Below are 14,973 nucleotides of genomic sequence, written 5' to 3'. Positions count from 1 at the left end.
GAGTGGGCTGCCATTTCCTTCTCCAGAGGATCTTCCCGACCTAGGAATTGAACCTAGGTGTCCTGCACTGCAGGCAGATTCTTTACCAACTGAGCTATGAGGGAAGTCCTTTCTCTCTAAATAAACTTGCTTCCACTTTACCATGGCTCACTCTTGAATTCCTTTCTGCTCAAAGCCAAGGCCTCTCACTTTGCAGCCCATCCTAGAAACTCACTCAAGACCTGGGACATGACCATTCTCTTGCTTCCCCTTCTTCTCCAACAGCTGTGCCACTTCCCAATGGCTCTTCATCACGGCCCCAGCCAGGTAGACAGTTTCTGCCCTTTACCCACCTTAGCTCCTCAAACCTCATCCTGGAGGAACCAGAGGCTGGAGACAAACAGACGAACAGAGAGAAAAATGTGAGACATTTAGGATTTCCAAGACTAGGAGAAGGAAAGAATCTTTAAACGAAGTGACACAGTGAGGGTTTGATTGAGATTGGTCTAGCAGAAGACTCTTGAGTAACACCTAAGGCTGGAAAAGCAGTGGGATTTGTGCTTCTGATATCATCCAGAGGTGGTGGACAGACATAGCAGGTGTGATAAATGCAAAGTCTCTTCCAGACTTCTGTTCTTGGGCTCAGATGAATCAGTGATTGGCAGAGCTGCTTTTGGCCTCTTTTACTCCAGTTTCTTTCCTTCCAAACTCTGGGCTGTATTCTCTGCTCCAAGCATACACCCCCCAGGATTGACATATACTTATGTCTCTCCAGCTAAAATGAATGCCCTCTGAGAGCAGAAACTGTGTCTTTTCTCATTCTCAACCCTTAGCACAAGGGCCATTAAACCTTTATTATTGCAGAAAGTAGGAGACCCTGGGTACCAGAGTCAAGGTGTGTAGAAGATGATGGTGGAGGTGGAGAGGGAACACAGAAAATGAAGATGATGGATAAATAGACATACTCCTTGCCCTTCACCTGTGAGGCAGCCATGAGACTCTGCTATTAGATTTTAGAGATAAGGAAAAACCATGCACTTCCATCATAATCTCTCCCAAAACACACTTCTCTGACTTAAAAAATTCAATTAGAAACTTAGCAGAACTATGGCTTTCTGGCCTCCTATTAACTGGAAATATCCAGTTTACTACCCACCTGCGTTACATGAGATTGACTCCTGTAGGGATGACCCACTTCACTGACAAATTCTCAAGTCCTGAAGTCCTGGTCATCTCAGAAAGACCAAGTTTCACAGCTTCAAAACTGGGTATGAAGCATATATTACTACACATAGAGTCTTCAAGTAGTTGCTCTTTATCAATCCAAAGAGTTGATTGACCTAAATATCCCATTTCCCATCATACTGTATAGCAAACATTTCTAATATTCAATGGTCAAGCTCAATTATGAGAGATGTAGAAATGGAGAAAATTTTCTCCCTTCATCTCTCAAGTAAGCTCTCAAGACAAATCTCTCTAGAGATGACTTAAGATGAATGATGTTCAAGGTGAAACAAAGTGATGAATCTACTTGAAGACACATATCCTTTTTCTATAGACGTTTATAAACAGATGTCTCAGGGACTCCAGAAAATCGCCGTTTGGCCCCCAAACTCCAGAACCCCTACAATTTCTTGGCAGTTTATAGCCAGAGTACACTGGGGAGACTGGGTTATTTTCTTTTAAATGTGTAGAAACATGTTATTCTCAGAAAGTCTATCTGTGTGTCAGCTTGTCTGATCATCTGTGGTTGTCCCAGCTGGGCAATAAACTTTGGTTTATCTTTCTGGACATCACAGAATTGCTAAATCTAGAGTGAGTTGTCCACCCAGAAGTTGTGAGTTTATTTGAATAACATTCTTATGCCTACAGAAAAATGAATGTCCATGGTGGGCTGATGTATAGGAAATTATTAGATGTTGAGGGACAAGACTGGGGGTGGGAGGGAGAAAAAAAACAAACAGGGAGGTTGTCTCAGAGAATTAGGAAATCCTGATCTTCTCTTTTCTAAGCCTCAGATCTTTCTGGGATTCCATCTGGCTTTCATTTCCAACTCCTCGTCTTCCAACAAAGAGAATAAAGATGGTTTTAAAACTACATGTGAGCCCCTCGAGGAAGCAAGAACGCCTCTCTTCCACTCTTTCACCTAGTAGCAGAATTTTCTTTTGCACTATTAAAAATGGCGCAGGCCACCTTTTCTCCAAAAGCACACGAAGCTGTGGCATAACTCTTTTCCAAATAATTAATCTTTCCAGTGGAATCTTTCAAAGCCCCACATTTCCTGTTATTTTATACAGCTGCAATTTGTAACTGGAGCTCCTGCCCAGTGTTGCACGGGCAAAATGCCAAATCCACTACATTTCACCTACCAAGGTGCCCCGTGCAAATAATCCCTAACCACAAGTTAAACAGTCAGGTCCTGTCCTAGCCGAAAAGAAAAGCCTGGGGAACAAAAGAGTTTTAACATACTTCTGCATTAAAATTTTAGTGGATGCTCACAGTATTTTGTTTTTCAGTGTCAACACTGGGAAGTATCACCATGATGCCACAATAAAGGAAGAGTTTTTAGAAATGGATTGGTCCTTGTGTTAATATTTGTGAATCATAAAAATGACACCCTCTTCCAGTTATCTAGAAGCCAAAAACTGTAGATTGCTCTATCAACCCCATCTTGTTTGCTTCCTTGTCTATGACCTGGAAGATCAGAGCCAAAGTTGGCTAAAAGGTAAGCCGGGAGGCAGATGCTGGCCAGTTGGTTGTGGCCCCGCCCTTCCGTCTTTCCTTCCTCCCCTTGCATTTCTCCTGTTCCCTCCACCCAGTTATCTCTCCTCCAACCTGCCCATGAAAGAAGTTTTTTCAATCACTAAATTGGAAGTTTCTTCTATTTCAAACCCTCTCCACTCTCTTGCCTACCCTTCTTCCTCCCACCCCCTCCCCATTTCTGCATATGACCTACCTCCTACTTTTTTAGAAAATGAAGCCATTGAATCAGACCCACAATTTCCTGCTACAGCTCCACCTTCCCTGGCGCCATCTCCCTTTCCTCCCATCTCTCAGTGGATGCTCCCATCCTGAGGTCAGGACCTATGTTCTGGATCCCAGCTCCTCCTGTCCTCTTTGGAGTCTCAGGTTGTAACATGGCTCCTCTCCCCTGTATATTCAACCCTTACCTGAATCTGAATCTTTCTATTTACATTTAGACATGCTCAAGTCTCTCTTAAGATAAAACAAAACACCTGTCTCAACCCAGAGCCCCTTCCTGCTATTATTCCTCCTTCTCTCCTTCCCAGTGAAATTTCTTGAATGGGTTGCTTTTCATCAGCTCCTCTCACTCTTCAGTTCCATCACTTTGGCTAAAATAACGACCACCGTGTTGCTAGAGCGAAGGACTCAGTCCTCACCTCCCTTACCCTTTCTGGGACCCTTCACTCCTGAAACCTTCCTCCCTGGGCTTCAAGGACCTGACGCTCTTCTTATTTTCCTCCTACTTCTTTGCCAGTTCTTTTGTTGTTTAGATTGTAAAAGTTTATTGATATGATCAAAAAGCAAACAGCCAGACATTTGATTATCTTTGCCACTACGTCATTTTGAATACTGTTTTTAAATGCATAACAAACAATATTTAAATAATTACTAGAAAAGGAAATTAAGAGTCTACTTAAAGCACTTCAGATGCCTATTCTCCGTCTTCTTTCCAAGCCCATCGTTCTCTGCAGAGCCATTAAACGTTTAAGTTTTTAAGTTTCCTTTTCTCACTCTACATTCATTTATGGCAGGATCCCTACCATGCATGTGTACAGCCCCAAGAATCAGACTCATACATTCATTTACCTATTCGAAATCTCCAGTGAGGTTTCTCATAGGCACAAGTCCAAGCTCCAAGTCAAGATCTCCCCTCCCCAACTTGGTTTTCTACCTCAGATCCCTATCTCAGCAAATAATGCCACGATTCACTGGATTTCTCAGGTCATAAGCCTAATATTCTCAATACTTTTCCCTGTTCCTCAAACCCAAGCATTTTGTTAGTCCCAACAATTTTACTTCCTAAAATTTCTCTTATTTATTCACTTCTCTCCATTTCTACACCCACCACCCCAAACCTAGACACCATCTACTCTCTTGTGGATCATTGCAACTGCTTCCCATATATCCATGCTTGACACTCTTTAAGTTCTTCTCCATAACATTGACAGACCACATCACTCTCTTGCATGGAATCCTTTAATGGTATGTTGGACACAAACTCCATGTGCTTCTCAGATTCCCTTGTCTGTGTTCTTCTTTTTCTCTCAGTTGGTATTCTACCCACAACTCAGCTTCCAGGTTTAAATAAAATGCCACCCCTCTGACCTGACCAGAGAGGGGCTGAGAGATGCACTCTGCAAGTGCAGAGGGGTTAGCTTTCTGCAGTGTGAGAAACCAACAAATGAGCAATAGAAGATAGGAGAATATGAAGCAAATGAATTACTCCTTCTTTTCTCCCTACTAAGAACTGCTCTGAAATATGATTTTCCTTGTAAACTTCCTGGAGCAATCCTGTGGGCTGAACAACACATCTGGCCATTGATCAGCTGTGTTTCTTTGTGGCTGAGACTCCTTGTGACCTGATGACCTGCGTGATAACACATAGATAGCATTTCGTTGCCTCACCTTTTTCCTCACTCTCGCTGCCCTGGGCTTTCACCTTCCAATAAAATGTCACCACTTTAATCTTTAATGCAGACTTTACTTCCTATAGGTCCCAGGCAAAGCAAATGCTTAAGAGAAAGACCAAAATATCTGTCCATGTCTCTCCACGGGTTGATTCCTATATACTTCTTTAGCCCCTCCTCTCTTACTATTTTACCATCATTTTCTATCTCCAGCTACAGAACAGAGATCTTTATTCATGCCAAGCCCTTACATGGCAGAAAGTCAACCTGGAAAACTCTTTCCACCACTCTTCTGGCTTCACCTGGCTAATTCCTTTCCCACCAGACCTCAGTTTCCATATCACTTCCTTCCAAAAGAAATCTCTACGGCCCTCTCCCGGCTCCCTCCTCCCCAATATCTCCAAAGTTTCCTTTGCTACAGTTTCTCAAAGATCTATGTCAGAATTTGAATAGTGTCTGCCTCCTCCCCACACTGACTGTAAAACACTGTGACAATAGAGATGGAATCTTATTTGACCCCTCTTTGCACCCTCAGCACAGAGTCTAACATTCAACAAACTTACACTGAGTAAAGGATCTTACGGGATTGGACACTCATTTTATAGGTGGAAAAGCTAAGATTGGAGAGATGAAGGGATTCATTCAAGATAGCTAATCGGTGGTAGAGCTCAGCTATACCTTCTAACTCTTGTAAAACTTAAGAATCATCCTTCTTAACTCTGAAAAAGACAGATAACGGATGAATGAAGCAGAATAAAGAATCCAAAAATAGATCTAAATACCTGCTTCAACATGTGAAAAGTACTTGTCCTCATTCATAATAAAGTAAATGTAAGTTTAAAATATGAACTGACGTTTTTAATCTTTTCAATTGGCAAAGTTTATTAAATGTGGTAATTTCCTTGTTTGGTAACAGCATTCAACAGTAAGGTGCCAAATATATGAGTGGATATGTGTTTGTAGACTATGCAAATTGTCTTCCTTCATGGAGGACAGAGTGACAATAGTTATTTTGATTGCAGTAGAGGTCACATCACAAGAGCAGATGCTCTCTGACATGCAAGCCATTAGTTCAAATTTTATGTATTTATTCTACAGATATATTTGCCCAAGTGGGAAATGGAGAAAGTACAGTTATTCATTGCAACATTATCTGCAATTGCAAAAGATTTAATCTGAATCATTTAGGGACGGGTTAAGTAAGTTATGCTGTTTTCATACACTGAAATATCATGTAGCTATTAAAAAAAGAATGGGGTATTTCTTTTGAATTCCATGTTCCTATTATAGGAATATTCCATACTACTATATATTCCATGCGTGCATGCTGCATCACTTCAGTTGTGTCCAACTCTTTGTGACCCTGTCAACTGTAGTCTGCCAGGCTCCTCTGTCCATGGGATTCTCTAGGCAAGAATACTGGAGTGGGTTTGCCATGCCCTCCTCCAGAGAACCTTCCCAACCCAAGGATCGAACACATGCTTCTTATGTCTCCTATATTGGCAGGCGGGTTCTTTACCACTAGCACCACTTGGGAAGTCCTGTATATTCCATATTTCCCTTTTCATGATACATAAGCAAAAACCCAAGGTGCATAGTAGTTATATAGTACACCATAATTTGGGTTAAAAATGAACAAAAATTATGAATAAAGCGGATTGTAAATTAGCCTAGTGAGAACAGTGGCTTCATATAGTTTGTCTTTCTTACACTGCACAGAAAATATTCAGTTAATATATTTTTATTAATTTCAATAAGAAGAAATGACCTAAGTGATAAGGGAAAGAGGAAAAAAGAGAAAATAGACAAGCAAACATCATTTATACTTGTATGCTAGTTGAGAGAAATTTCATCAAAGGAGAAAGTGAAATGTGACAGTTAATATGATGGTTTTAGATCATCTGTGGATTTTTTGTTATTCTCCATGAATTAATTAGTTATTCCTGTGGGAACTGAAGAGCTCTGTGTTCTTGATTGTATTCGCTCCTTTCTACCATAACTAGAAAAGAAAAGACACTCAATTAAGCTCTTTTGGCCCAAAGCTTATTCCAATCAGGTCTTTGCCATTTGCATGTCTTCACTACTGGATTAACCTGATTTCTCACTTATAGACCATGTCAGGAAAATCAAATGAAAAGATGCCTAGGAATTGACAGAAAGCTTGCTCATGCTAAAGAAACAGGTATAATTTGATTAAATCCTGGGTTTCACATTGCTGCCTGCATGTTCTTTTGGAAGATGTATGACTATATAGCTTAGTCCTGGGAAGTAATAACTGTGAAATCTGGCTGTTGCCAAAGTAAATATCGCATGTTTTCCTGTCCAAATAGTCAGTGTGTGTGCTTGCTGTGCCTCAGTGGGGACAGTCCTGCTATAGAGGCACTTGTATTATTTTTTTCCCTGGTTTGAATACTATTTTTTCTAAATAGAACTCAAATGTGTCAATCCAAAAGATGTTTTCTAATGTGTCAAAGGCCCAATGATACTTACAACATCAGGAAACTGAAGTCACTATATTAAAGGCAGTGAGTGGTGCAGGAGAAGATTCTTGAGAATGCATTTGACAGCAAGGACATCAAAACAGTCGATCCTAAAGGAAATCAACCCTGAACATTCATTTGAAGGACTGATGCTGAAGCTCCAATACTTTGGCCACCTGATGTGAAGAGCTGACTCATTGGAAGAAACCCTGATGCTGGGAAAGATTGAGGGCAAGAGGAAAAAGGGGCGACAGAGGATGAGATGGTTGGATGGCATCACTGGCTCAATGGACATGAATCTGAGCAAACTCCAGGAGATAGTGAAGGACAGGGAAGCTGGGTGTGCTGCAGGCCATGGGGTGACAGAGTCACACACGACTTAGCGACTGAACAGCAGCAACAACAACAGAGGCAGTGAGAGTCTTTTCCAGACACCAGAGAGCAGGCGATGGACTCTGCAGGACTAGCCTTGACCCTTTGACTTCATCTCAGGTATGTAGATAGATGGATAGAAACATTCATACACAGAAGATTGATACAGAGGTGGGAGGGAGGTATGGGATGAAGACTGTATTTCTTGGCCTTTCTTGCAGCTAGATGTGGCTAAGCCATGATATGTAAGCTATGTGATATGGATCCTCCAAGGACTTAAAGATGAATCTGCAGGGATGAACACCTTTCTCACCCTTTTGGGTTTCGTTGCTTGTGTTGGGATGCTAGGGTGATGCAGAACTGAGTAAGGCATGGCCTCTATCTTCAAGGCATTTATAATTAATCACACATTAAAGGTATAAAAACTACTGGAATGCAGAAGAAAAGAGAATTCATTCTGAGTGAAGAGAATTCAGAAGGCTTCACAAAGAGAATACAATCTAAGCTGGCTCTTAAAGAATGAATTATAACAATAATGACTTAGATTTATTGAGGACTTACCTGAATTATGGGCTTCCCTGGTGGCTCAGCTGATAAAGAATCTGCCTGCAATGTGGGAGACCTGGGTTTGATCCCAAGTTGGGAAGATCCCCTGGAGAAGGGAAAGGCTACCTGTTCCAGTATTCTGGCCTAGAGAATTCTATGGATTATATAGTCTATGGGGTCACAAAGAGTCAGACATGACTGAGCAACTTTCATTTACCTGAATTGGGTAGAGCATGAAATGCTTTACAGACATTGTCTATTGATAACTGATTCTGTATAACAGTTCTGTGAGATAAGTACTATGATTATCCTTTTTACAGTTGAAGGAACTGAGGAGTGAAGAGGTTAAATGACATGCCTGAGATGAGAGAGTTAGTAAGTGGCTGAGCCAAGGTCTAAACCTCACACCATCTGACGGTACTAAAACTCTACCCCAGCGCTTGGTTGCCTACAGCTGAAATGGATGAAGACAGAAAGAAAAGCAAATTGTCACAAAGTCCAACAGTGGTTGGTGCAGGTAATTCAATCTGAACCAGTTCTTAGGTGGAATTTAGGCCAGTGTTTCTTAATGTATGTTAGCTTATTTGGCAGAATATCAGTCTTTTGAGACGTTCAGCAAAGGAAAAACAAAAGATTTACCTACACACTAACATATGAAGATTATAAGAAGGCCTATAGTAAACAAAAATGCTTAATTTAATTTTACAAAAACTAGAATTCCTCAATCTTATTTGACCACAGAACATTTTTTTAAACTTTGCTTTATAAAGATTGTTGAAAGTAAATTAAAGTGGAGGCTGTAAAGACGTTTACCTACTTATCACCCAGCTTCAATAACTATCACTATTCTTCCTACTTATTTCATCTATGCCCACTTCCCCCCCTTCTCACTCTCTCTCTCTCTTTTCTTTTTTTGCTGAAGTATTTTAAAGGAAATTTCAGACAGCATGCTACTCTATCCTTAAATACCTTAGTGTATATCTCCGAAAAAAGGGAGAGATTTTCTTACATAAAGTGTCATTATCACGCCTAACAAGATTAAAATATTTTTTCTTAATATAACAATACTCAATTCACATGTCAATGTCCCTGATTACCTAAAAAAAATTGAGTCCATCCCTTTTTAATAAAACCATTGGAGCTCTGTGTTTGCCATATTGATTCAGTTTTATAACCAAACACCAGAACCAAGCAATCACACATTAGAAAAACGTACAAATAGTTGATAGCTCTCTTCTAGGACACATTAGAGTTAAAACGCTCTTAAAAATTCAGCCTGAAAAGCACAGGACAGAGTACATTTAGTTCTCTATCCTCAAGACATCTCTTGGCTAGAGAAGTGACTGATAACCAGGTTATATCACCTTTTCCTTCTCTCACTTGACTTGCCAAATAGAAAGAAAATAGAATTCTTTTAGCATCCCATGAATACGTATGCTGAGGAACACATTTTGGGAAATCTCAATTTAGACAAAACAACCAGTTGAAAGAAGGGACTGTTTTGGTATTTAATCGAAAAAGCAAGAGAGATCCAGAAAAACATCTATTTCTGCTTTATTGACTATGCCAAAGCCTTTGACTGTGTGGATGACAATAAAGTGTGGAAAATTCTGAAAGAGATGGGAATGCCAGACCACCTGATCTGCCTCTTGAGAAACCTGCATGCAGGTCAGGAAGCAACAGTTAGAACTGGACATGGAACAACAGACTGGTTGCAAATAGGAAAAGGAGTACATCAAGGCTGTATATTGTCACTCTGCTCATTTAACTTATATGCAGAGTACATCATGAGAAATACTGGGCTGGATGAAGGACAAGCTGGAATTAAGATTGCTGGGAGAAATATCAATGACCTCAGATATGCAGATGACACCACCCTTATGGCAGAAAGTGAAGAAGAACTAAAGAGCCTCTTAATGAAAGTGAAAGAGAAGAGTGAACAAGTTGGCTTAAAGCTCAACATTCAGAAAACTAAAATCATGGCATCCAGTCCCATCACTTCATGGCAAATAGATGGGGAAACAGTGGAAACAGTGGCTGACTTTTTTGGGGGGCTCCAAAATCACTGCAGATGGTGATTGAAGCCACGAAATTAAAAGACGCTTACTCCTTGGAAGGAAAGTTATGACCAACCTAGACAGCATATTAAAAAGCAGAGACATTACTTTGTCAACAAAGGTCCGGCTATGTCAAGGCTGTGGTTTTCCCAGTAGTCATGTATGGATGTGAGAGATGGACTATAAAGAAAGCTGAGCGCCAAAGAATGGATGCTTTTGAACTGTGGTGTTGGAGAAGACTCTTGAGAGTCCCTTGGACTGCAAGGAGATCCAACCAGTCCATCCTATAGGAGATCAGTCCTGGGTGTTCATTGGAGGGACTGATGTTGAAGCTGAAACTCCAATACTTTGGCCACCTGATGAGAAGAGCTGACTCATTTGAAAAGACCCTGATGCTGGGAAAGATTGAGGGCAGGAGGAAAAGGGGACGACAGAGGATGAGATGGTTGGATGGCATCACTGACTCGATGGACATGAGTTTGGGTAAACTTCGGGAGTTGGTGATGGACAGGGAGGCCTGGCGTGCTGTGGTTCATGGGGTCACAAAGAGTCAGACACGAACTGAACTGAACTGAACTGAACTGAGCAATAGGTTTGGACTCATTATGTAGATTTCTCTCTCTCTCTGTCTTATTTTAAAGATTTATGTTTTTATTTTTTTGTATGTGGTGGGTCTTCATTGCTGCTTGGGAACTTTCTCCAGTCATGGTGAGTGGGGGCTTTTTGTTGCAGTGTGCAGGCTTCTCATTGTGGTGGCTCCTCTTGTTGCAGAGGGTTCTAGGCACTCAGGCTCAGTCACTGCACATGGGCTCAGTTGCCCCACTGCATGTGGTTTCTTCCTGGACCAGGGGTTAAACCAGTGGCAGACTCTCCACCCCTGGACCACCAGGGAAGCCCCAAATTTTTCTTTATTGAAGTCATCACTTTCTAAAATAATGCCACTTGCACCAACATGGATGGACCTAGAGATTGTCATACTGAGGAGAAATATTGTATATGTTATCCTTTATGTGCAGAATCGAAAAAGAAATGATGCAAATGAACATATTTACAAAACAGAAACAGACTCACAAACTTAGAGAATAAGCCTATTGTTGCCGGTAGGGCGAGGGGTGCTGTGGATAGGGGTTTGGGGGGGAAGAATGGGGGGAAGGGATAGTTAGGGAGTTTGGGATCAACACATACACACTGCTGAATTTAAAATGGATAAGCAACAAGGTCCTACTACATAACATAGGGAACTCTGCTCAATGTTATGTGGCAGCCTGGATGGGAGGGGAGTTTGGAGGAGAATAGATAATATGTATATTTATGGTTCAGTCCCTTTGCCATCTACCTGAAACTATCACAACATTGTTAATTGGCTATACTCCAATATAAAAAAAAAAAGTTAAAAAAAATAAAGTCATTCTATACTAAAAGGGAGGGTTTAGTAATTAGTCCTGGTTGTGACTTCTAGTTGTATAGGTGATATTAACACACACACACATACAACACACTCAAAACACTGCAAATCTTAAAACAGAGAAGCATGGCTGCCAAGTTAAAATCAGGTCAAAATCACCTGAGGCAAGTGAGTAGGTTATTCAAGATCTGTTTGAAGGAGATGCATCTAAAAGGGAGATTTTCAGTATGGATATGGAAAGAGAAGTTCGCAGTATGGATATGGAAAGGGACAGAATGGTAAACCATACAGCACAATAGCAATTTAGTTTCCTGTCCACGATAGGAGCTGAAATAAACACCTCATACTAGTATACTACCAGTGGTATCTTCCAAAGTAAAGAACAGAAGAAGTGATTTCATTAATTGCTGCTTCAATGGCTGGCTAAATATTTATATACCCCACATGCACTGTACTCAAAATTTATACTAGCAAAGCAGCCTGCAGCAAGCAAAATATTGATTGAGTCATAAAAACTCAAGATTACTAACCTGAATATCTTCTTGCTTTGTATAAAACTAATTGCTCGGCCAGGGAACGCAATTTCTGAGACAATTACCAGGAATGGGGCCTTTAATGACTTTGTTTTAATGTTTTGCATAAGTAAATAGTAGCTGCCTGATTCAGGACCCTGAGTGAGTTTCCTTCCACTGTTCAGAGTTAATGAAATGCATTTCTCACCAGGAGCCCAGGTGATTCTTTACCTGAAGTCAGACCCGTGTACATCCCAAACTTGAAATTTCTTTGTGTTTCTGAAGCAGTTCCCATCCTCAGGTCATCCTCAGTGTCTGATGCTACATTATCAACTGTCAAATTGTGTGAAGGAAAGCAAGCAGAAATGTAAGTCATCAAACAGTGAAATGCATCTCTATTACCAAAGCCCCAGATAGTAATTTGCTGGGTTTGACACCGCAAACAGACTGCAAACCAGTTGGCTTCGGGACTGGTAGGGAAGTGTCAGGTCAGGGGAGACTAAGCACTCATATTATGTGCTTCCTGTTGGGAGCCTGGCAACCCTTTCCCCACTTACCTCAGGACATAACCAGGCATGGCCTCGTTAATTGCTATAGGACAGGATGGACAAGGAGGAGTCAGGGCCTAGAAGCAAATCTCCTCCTGGAGTAGACATACCCCGGGGAGACACAGCCAGCCAAAGCAGTGAGGGTAGAGTTTAGCCTCCAGAGTGTATGGTGACAGGTAAACTTCGGTAGTGCCAGCAAGACGTCTGCAACAGGCAGCTCCATACGGAACAGAGGAGGTGTCCGGACAGACAGGCAAAGTATGATGATTGATAATCCTGGAGTCGGTGGTAGTCAGAAATCCAGGATGATGGTCAGTTTCACTGGGGCTGTAGGTCAGTGGAGCCAGGACTCCAGCACAGATTTAGGGAGAATTTATAGGCAGGTAGAGCTTGAGATTGATCCAAACAGCATGGAAGCCCAATGTTTTAGTTAAGGTATAGCTGGATATAGCTGTTGTAACAAAGAGACCCACCCAACATAACACACATAGCATAGACCCCCCATACATAACATAGCTCCCATGATAGAATTTTATTCCTCTCTCAAGCAACACTGAGAAATAGGAAGAGTATTACAGCTCCACAAGGTTGTCTAAAAACCCACACTCTGCTCCCAGCTCCCTTCACTGGTCTGAAGTTGCTGCTCCAGCTCTCCTTGCCCGTTGGTACAGCTGGCTTACCAGGACCATGTTGGGGTCCAGCCCAAAGGCGGGGTGAAGGAGAACAGGGAGGAAAGTTTATTTGGAATTCAAGAGGCAGAAGTTGTATATATTACTTCTACTCATTGGCCAAACCTAGTCATGAGGCTACTCCCAGTTGTCAGAAGCACTGGGAAAGGTACCCTTCACCTAATACGGTCGTGAAAGTTAAAGTGTTAGTCACTCAGTCATGTCTGATTCTTTGCAACCCCATGGACTGTAGCCTGCCAGGCTCCTCTGTCCATGGGATTCTCCAGGCAAGAATACTGATTTGGGTTGCCGTGCCCTTTTCCACTGGATCTTCCCAACCCAGGGATCAACCTTGGGTCTCTCACACTGCAGGGAGATTTTTTTTTACCATCTGAGCCACCAGGGTGTGTCCAGCTAAATTTCACACTCTGATCAACACAGCAAACCTCTCTCAATGCTGAGCACCAAACAATTTGTCTCCAGCTCTTCCTATTTCCCCAGTTGGGTACTAGATTGGTGTGGAGCCTGAATTGGGCTAGACCCTGACTGGGGCCAAGTCAGGCAGGTGGCCCTGGCCATGAGGAAAGAAGGGCCACTGAACAAAGGAAGCAAGTAGGCAGGCGGTGTGTGCCTTGTCAACAGTGTCGCCCACAGTGAGAAAGCTCAGTGAGTGTTACCCAAGGGCACACATGAGGTTCTTGGACAACTAAGTAGGTACTGAGACCTTGGCACAGCCTTGTTTGCAGGTCACAGCCCCTTAAGACAGAAGGGTGCCTCCCACCTCCACATTCCTTACTTTCCTCACTCTCTGCACCCACAAATACCCAAACAGTCCAGATGCTTGTGAGTGAAATGGCAAGATCCTCTTTTACCCACTTCCCCAATTCGACTCCCCAGAATTCACCACTGTTAACCATTTGATCCTTCTTGACTCTTCTTCATGTGTTTATAAACACAAACACAGAGAAAAATACAGTGGCTCCTTTTCACATAGGTGGGATTGTGACACATATGTGTTTTATTTCTTCACTTAATAATATATCATCAAGAATTCTCTGGTGGTCCATTATTAAGACTTGGAACTTTTACTACCAAGGGCCTGGGTTCTATCCATGGTTGGGGATCATAACCACCTTCTTGGCTGGGTGCTACTGTTTTCCCCTCTTAAAAATGACAGTGATGGGGAGTTTAAGTGACTTGCTCTTACACAGTTGGTGAGAAGCCAAACTAGGATTGAAATTTCTACCTCAGTCTTTGTGAGCATCCTTTGCTATCACATTTCTGCTGTGGACATCCTTGTGCGTCTTGTCTTGTAGTTCTTCCACAGGGAACCTTGTCAGCAGTTGCACCAGAAAAGCTTAACTTTTGCATCACCACCTCTTAGACTCCCCTGGAAACTGAAGCAGTCTCCCTGATTACTGGACTGCTGGTTGTCTCATAGGGCACATGGCTTCAGCTGCTCCAGTTGACTTGTGCTGGGAAGGGACCCTCAACTCCATTCCAGACGCTATATCTGCCCTAGCTCCAGCCCCTAGGCTGTCTTCCTCTCTACCTCCAAACACATCCTCTTAAACACTAGTAGGTCTGGCCCAGCATCTGTCACCCTGCTCAGATAAGCAGGCCCCGCCTGGTACCTTCTGCCTAAAAATTTACAGCCACGAATGATGTAGATTTTCCCTCCCTTCTGCTGCTACAGCAAATAGGAAGTCTTTGAGGGGTCAGCATCCAGCATCCACCTTTCCTCCTCAGTCTCC

The sequence above is a fragment of the Cervus canadensis genome, chromosome 5, assembly GCF_019320065.1.
Source record: "Cervus canadensis isolate Bull #8, Minnesota chromosome 5, ASM1932006v1, whole genome shotgun sequence".
NCBI lineage: Eukaryota > Metazoa > Chordata > Mammalia > Artiodactyla > Cervidae > Cervus > Cervus canadensis.
This window is presented reverse-complemented; position numbering follows the sequence as displayed.